Source organism: Myotis lucifugus, unplaced genomic scaffold (genome assembly GCF_000147115.1).
Source record: "Myotis lucifugus unplaced genomic scaffold, Myoluc2.0 scaffold_3632, whole genome shotgun sequence".
NCBI classification, from domain to species: Eukaryota; Metazoa; Chordata; class Mammalia; order Chiroptera; family Vespertilionidae; genus Myotis; species Myotis lucifugus.
In genome coordinates, this window is record NW_005874680.1 from 5,788 (window position 1) to 13,495 (window position 7,708).

Sequence of the window (7,708 nt, forward strand, 5' to 3'; positions counted from 1 at the left end):
TAGGTCCTGGGGGTGGAGCCCTCATGATGGGATTAGGTCCTGGGGGTGGAGTCCTCAGGAGGAGATTTGTGCCCATTCCCCAAGTGAGACTGCAACAAGTCGGAGGTCTGCCATTGAAAGAGGGACAAGTCGGAGGTCTGCCATTGAAAGAGGGCCCTCACCGACCGACCGACCGTACATACGAGGCGCTCTAGCTCGCTTGGACTCTCGTAGCGCGCGCACGCGCGAGCGCGGAGGCGAACGGCGAACCAGTATGATGGCGGAACAGGATGTGGAAAACGAGCTTCTGGATTACGAGGAAGATGAAGAGCCCCAGGCTCCTACAGAGAGCACCCCAATACCCCCCAAGAAAGATGCCAAGGGGTCCTACGTTTCCATCCACAGCTCTGGCTTCCGGGACTTTCTGCTGAAGCCTGAGCTCCTGAGGGCCATAGGGGACTGTGGCTTTGAGCATCCATCTGAGGTTCAGCACCAGTGCATCCCCCAAGCCATCCTGGGCATGGATATCCTGTGCCAGGCCAAGTCTGGAATGGGTAAGACTGCAGTCTTCGTGCTGGCCACCCTTCAGCAGATCGAGCCCATCAATGGACAGGTGGCCGTGCTGGTCATGTGCCACACTCGGGAGCTGGCCTTTCAGATCAGGAAGGAGTATGAGCGCTTCTCCAAGTACATGCCCAGTGTCAAGGTGTCCGTGTTCTTCGGGGGTCTCTCCATCAAGAAGGACGAAGAGGTGTTGAAGAAGAACTGTCACCACATCGTGGTGGGGACTCCAGGTCGCATCTTGGCACTCGTGCGGAACAGGAGCCTCAACTTGAGAAATGTGAAGCACTTCCTGCTGGACGAGTGTGACAAGATGCTGGAGCAGCTAGACATGCGGCGGGACGTACAGGAGATCTTTCGCCTGACGCCACGCGAGAAGCAGTGCATGATGTTCAGTGCCACGCTGAGCAAGGAGATCCGGCCTGTCTGCAGGAAGTTCATGCAAGATCCCCTGGAAGTGTCGGTGGACGACGACACCAAGCTCACGCTGCATGGGCTGCAGCAATACTATGTCGAGCTCAAAGAGAGAGAAAAGAACCGTCAACTCCTTGACCTCCTGGACGTGCTAGAGTTTAACCAGGTGGTGATCTTCGTGAGGTCGGTGCAGCGCTGCATGGCCCTGGCCCAGCTACTCGTGCAACAGAACTTCCCAGCCATCGCCATCCACAGGGCCATGGCCCAGGAGGAGCGCCTAGCATGCTACCAGCAGTTCAAGGACTTTCAGCGGCGCATCCTGGTGGCCACCGATCTGTTTGGCCGAGGGATGGACATTGAGCGAGTCAACATCGTCTTCAATTATGACATGCCTGGGGACTCGGACACCTACCTCCACCGGGTGGCCCGTGCCGGGCGCTTTGGCACCAAAGGCCTGGCTATCACTTTTGTGTCTCATGAGAATGATGCCAAAATCCTCAATGAGGTTCAGGGTCGGTTTGAAGTCAATGTGGCGGAGCTTCCTGAAGAAATGGACATCTCCACATACATGGAGCCGAGCCGCTAACCACACACCTGACATCCCGGAACCACCCTGCTTCCCACGTGCTGCTTCAACTCCTCTTTCTAGGCAACAGTGCGGCTTTCTTGCTCTGTTCAAACACTGTACATTTGTGTAACAATAAATTTGCATTATGAAAAAAAAATAAAAATATGGGCTTGTATTTTGCTTCCTCACCCCATTTTTCAAGTCAGATATATATATATTGCTAGATTGATAGAAATATTCCAACTATTATACCGAGAATTCTAGAAATATTCCAACTATTATACCGAGAATTCTTGTCTACCCCTCACCAGTTCTCCCTAATGTTCCATTAACATGGAACATTTGTTAAAACTAAGACGTCTGCATATTATTATTAACTAAGCTGCAAATTTTATTCAGATTTCACCATTTTTTTGTCATAATGCACTTTGTCATTCCTGGATCCAATTTGGGATACCACACTGCATTTAACATCTAGTAATTTTGTCAGAAAATATAGTTAGACGAAAATCCCAACCAAAATTATATTCTGTTCTGATTCATTATAAGAATAAGTGTTCTGCAGTTATTATCATGAATTATGTCAATGTACGATAAAAATAAAATTTTAATCCTATTACTTTCTTCCAAGTTTCAAACTGGAGAACCAACCGGAATCCAAGGGTGTCAAATACTGTTCTACAGTGTATTGCAATTTAGCAGTGACTCCCAAGTGCTGTCAAACACTGCTCTACACTGATTCCTGATGTATTTTTTTAAATAAATGTATTTCTTTTTGATTTTAGAGAGGAAGGGAGAGGTAGAGAGACTAAAACGTCCATGATGAGAGAGGATCATGGATCAGCTGCCTCTTGCACGCCCCCTACTGGGGATTGAGCCTGCAACCCAGGCCTGTGCCCTTGGCCAGAATGGAACCCGAGGCCCTTCAGTCCGCAGGCTGATGCTCTATCCGCTGAGCCAAACCTGCTAGGGCTTGATGTGTTTTTTAAAATATATATATATTTTTATTGATTTCAGAGAGGAAGGGAGAGGGAGAGATTGAAACATCCACGATAAGAGAGGATCATGGATCGGCTGCTTCCTGCACACCCCGTACTGGGGATCTAGCCCGAATCCTGGGCATGTGCCCTTGACCGAAATAAAAACTGGGACCTTTTGGCTCTATCCACTGAGCCAAACCAACTAGGGCTAGTTTTTTTTTTTTTTGAGTGTGGGGGAAAAAAAGAGAGTAGAAGGGAGGAGAGGAGGGAGGGAGGGAGAGGGAGGGAGGGAGAGAGAGATTGTTTATTCATTCGTCGGTAGCTTTTAAATATATATATATACACAATGTTCCTTTGTTCAAAATTTTAAATCTCCGAAAGCTCTTCACCGATTGCTTTGAATTTTTTAAAAAATATATTTTATTGATTTTTCTTTTTTTTTAAAATATATTTTATTGATTTTTTACAGAGAGGAAGGGAGAGGAGAGGGATAGAGAATTAGAAACATCGATGAGAGAGAAACATCGATTCAGCTGCTTCCTGCACACTCCGTACTGGGGATGTGCCTGCAACCAAGGTACATGCCCTTAACCAGAATCGAACCTGGGACCCTTCAGTCCGCAGGCCGACGCTCTATCCACTGAGCCAAACAGGTCGGGGCTTTTATTGATTTTTCACAGAGAGGAAGGGAGAGAGATAGAGAGTTAGAAACATAGATGAGAGATAAACATTGATCAGCTGCCTCCTGCACATCTACTGGGGATGTGCCCACAACCCCAGTACATGTCCTTGCCCGGAATCGAACCTGTGACCTTTCAGTCCGCAGGCTGACGCACGATCCATTGAGCCAAACCGGTTTTTGCCGATTGCTTAGAAATTTTGACACAACGTTGCATTCGAACACACGCGTGCTTTTATATATCTATATACCTACTATTATATAGATGTCACACCTGTGACCGATAAAAACATGCCTTTTTTGAAAAGCAGCGCCATCTGTTGGACGTAAAAGCAACACACGCTATACTAAATATTTTACCATTCCATTTCAATGTTTCTGTTTACAATTATAAAGTGTAGATAAAATTAACCGCAAATATGCGTGTCGAGCTGCAAAACAATTCATCAGCTGAGATATTCTCACATCAATTGCTGGGAATTGGGAACGGAAAGGTGCCGGTTGATCTGACCTCAGGACGAATTGCATTGCCTCGTCACTTCTGCAATTTAGTGACGTCAAAAGAAGAATTGGTTGAAAAAGTATTTCCCAATATTCAAACCGATTGTAAGAATCACGATTGGCTGAGTGAACGAGCTATTCTTGCGGCCAAGAACAAAGACGTCTATGGACTTAACAATATCATTCAGTCTAACATTCAAAGCGAGGCAGTCACATACAAGTCCATCGACACTGTTGTGGAAGCAGATGAAGCGGTTAATTATCCAACAGAATTTTTGAATTCACTCGATCTGCCAAGGATGCCACCGCACGCACTGCAATTGAAAATCGGTGTGCCAATTACCATGTTGCGAAATGTCAACCAGCCCAAGCTTTGACAGGCACTCGGCTTGCAGTAAAAAAATTAATGAGCAATGTCATAGAAGCAACAATCTTGACAGGACCTTTCAAAGGTGAAGATGTCCTAACGGATATGCCATTTCAATTTAAGAGATTGCAATTCCCAATTCGATTGGCGTTTGCAATCACCGTTAACAAAGCTCAGCAATCACCGTTAACAAAGCTCAGGTCCAATCTTTAGAATTGTGCGGTTTAGATCTAGACGCGGATTGCTTCTCCTAGAGTCGGCAAACCAGACAATCTCTATATCTGCACAGACAATGGAACAACACAAAATGTTGCATACCCACAGGCATTGTGAAATTAAGCGTATTAGAAACGTGTGCTTTCTCTTTTCTTTCTTTTCCATTTAACCAGACTGAGCCACAGCAATGCGTGTCTGGGTACAGCATATATATATATATATATATATATATATATATATATATACACTTCCCTTAGCCTGTTTGGTTCAGTGCATTGAGCATTGGCCAGCCTGTGGACCAAAGGGTCCCAGGTCTGATTCCAGCCAAGGTCATGGACCTTGGTGGCAGGTTCTTTGGGCCCTTGCCCTGGTCACAGGCAACTAATTGACGTGTTTCTCTCACATCGATGTTTCCCTCGGTCTTGCCCTGTCTCTTCCACTCTCCCTAAAAATCAATGGAAAAATATCCTTGGGTGAGGATTAACAGGAACAAATATGTGTGTGTGTGTGTGTGTGTGTGTGTGTGTGTGTGTGTTATTGATTTTAGGAAAGGAGGGAGAAAGGGAAGGAGAGAGAGAGAGAGAGAGAGAGAGAGAGAGAGAGAGAGAGATACCTATCGGTTGCCTCCAATACATACTCCAGCTGGGAAATGAACCTGAAATCTGGGCATGTGCCCCAACCTGGAAAGGAATCGGTGACCTTTCAATGCATGAGATGATGCTCAACCAACTGAGCCACACCAGCCAGGGCTCTGTTGCTTCCTGTCTGTGCCCTGATTGGGGATTGAACCCACAAACAGTGGCATAAGGGAAGACGCTCTCACCAATGAGCCACCGGTCCAGGGCCAAATTGATTGATTTTGTACATTTCATGGACAAAGCCTCATCCAGATTTGCCTCATTTCAAACACATACTACAGTGTGCTCCCGCTCTGCCCCAACACTTTCTTGTCATTCATAAGGTGAGTCAAGCTAAAATCCACAACCACATGACATTGCACCAATGTTCCCCACACCCACCTGCTTGTTGTCTTTGGGCTTTCTTGTGAATATATATATACATAGGCAGTGGCAGATGTGGTCCATGTTATCGTTTATTGCCTCTATGGCTTCCTGACTTTGTTGCTTTGTTTGTATGCCTTAGAAATGCCCCGTCCCTATGTTGAAAATAATAGATTTGGGGTGGTGGGTGGTAGTGGAAGGGGGGAACACAAAAGAAACCCAAAGAGAAAGAAACCGGGGGGGTTGTGTGGGGGAGGAAAATGGTGACAGAAAGAGGCTTTATACTTTGGGCGCTGTATTAAGGTGATGTTTTGTTGAGTTGTACACTTGAAAAACTTGTATGTATGTGTGTGTGTATGTGTGTGTGTGTGTATGTGTGTGTATGTGTGTGTGTGTGTGGTGTGTGTGGTGTGTGTGTGTTTTCTTGGAGTTTCATACCATTAACCCGAGAAACACTCAAACCTGTAAATAATTTCTGTGAGGAGTTTATTTGAACCAGACTTTTGGCTACTGCCGGGAAGCAGAATCTCAAGGAATTAAAAATCTATTCCTTTCAAGGCAGGGAGGAGTCCTTTCCAAGGCCTAGATAACAAAATCCGGGGGCCAGACCAGGGGTAAAGTATAAACTTAAGTCATCACATAGGAGTTTAAAATCACCCGGCCTCTGCATAGATACACAGCACAGCAAAGCCCAAAGTCCACAAGCATGTCTTTGACCTATTTTTATAAATCACCATCCAAGGATGAGACTTGTAAGTGGTTTCAAACACTGTTCTACACTCTTTCCTGCTATTGACCAGTGGGTTTCCATGAAATCCAGTGATGATAGATGAGGGAGGTGGGAGAAAGCAAAGGGGAGGAGGCTGGGGGTTGGTAAGCTGTAAAATGATAGTGAGTGGTCAAAAATTAACATGATAACAGTAGCAATGAGGAAATTTGTGGTCTCTTCCCTGGGACTCTGGGTTGTGCCCCAAGGGCACTGGAAAAAAGGGAAGTGACTAGTTACCTCTTGTCATTCACTGGTACAAAGATATGTGACCCGCCCTAACCGGTTTTGCTTATCTGGTGCCCGCCCAGGAACAGCTCTGGTGCTGTGTGGGAAGAGAAGGACCTGCGTGCCTCCGCAGGGGCTCGATCCGAGGGCGATTCTGGCCCCAACATGGCCGACAAAATCCACATGTCACTGGATGACATTAGGCTGGACCGGAGCCAGCGGGGCGGCCATGGCGGGGCCCGTGGCTGCAGCGGGGGCGGGGGCAAGGACCTAGGTCGGACCGAGGCCTGGCCGCCTCCCAGGGAGGCCGGGGTTGTGGAGCGGAGGCCGCTGCACCAGAGCGCAGGGGCGGCGGGCCGTTCAGGAACGGGACTGCCCTCATGCGCCGAATCCACCTTTCCAGATGGTGAGATCGTCCGCAACTTCAACGAGCTCTCCAGCGTGGTCCAATCGATTGACGAGCAGATGATCTGGGAGCAGCAGCAGCAGCAGCAGCAGCAGCAAGAACACGGGACTGAGGAGAGCCAGGGCCATGGCTGGCAGGGCCCTGCCCAGCCCTGCGTCAGGGAGTCTAAGGCTGCAGCTTCGGAGGAGTAGCCTGTTCCATCTGTTCTGCGTGAGGGCGTGGGCTCAAGAAATCAGTTTTAAAAAAAAAAAAACCTCCTCAGAAATGACATTGATACAGCCTTTCAATGGGTAGACTCTTAGGCAAGCCCATGTGGCCAGGCCGGGACTTGGTCCCTTGGCGGGGGCCTGACCATTCATCCAAAGAGGGAGTCGTGGGGTTGGGGGGGGGTGGGAGGGGGGGTATAGACCACATGGCCCAGCCCAAGCAGGGCCAAAGAACCCTTCCTGCCCTCTGGTGGTCGAGAAGCGCCAATGCAAGCCACCCTCCTGCCGCCACCTCTGGGGAAGGCAGAGCCAGGTGTCTGGACCTCCCAGGTGTGCATAGACCCCAAGGGTAGGGGAAGGTCCAGCCGGGGGCGCTGTCTGCAAGAAGGCAGTTGTGTGGGTGTGTGTGTGGCAGGAAGGGTGACGGGGCGGGGGGAGAAGAGGGGTGCTCTCAGATGCCATCCCACAATGGAAATCCACCAATTCGCCTGAGTGGCCGCGGATATACACACATGCAGCACAATGTCGGGCACTGAGATTTCTGCCGAGTGACCCACCTCTAGGAGATTCACTGTGGCTTTTTGCCGGGTGGCTCGGGCCTGTGGCTGAGATTTGACGCTCAGCTGAGATAATGATCACACCTACAGTACAACTGACCTCCGTGGCTTCAATGGTTTCGAAAAACCGATGTCATAGGGCACATCTGAAGGAAGGCATCCTATTCAATTCCTACAGTCGCCATGTCCCTCTGCCACCAAAGAAGGGGGTTACAAGAACAGAGAGGAATCCCCTGAGAGTCCAGATGCCAGGAGTCACAAATCAAGGTGGCCGTGGAC

The 7,708-nt window shown here is 48.5% G+C and overlaps 1 pseudogene; it reads left to right on the top strand.

Moving 5' to 3' along the window:
- The first annotated feature begins 256 nt into the window (after positions 1-256).
- LOC102443095 lies at positions 257-1,637 on the top strand (annotated as a pseudogene).
- Positions 1,638-7,708: the final 6,071 nt, after the last annotated feature.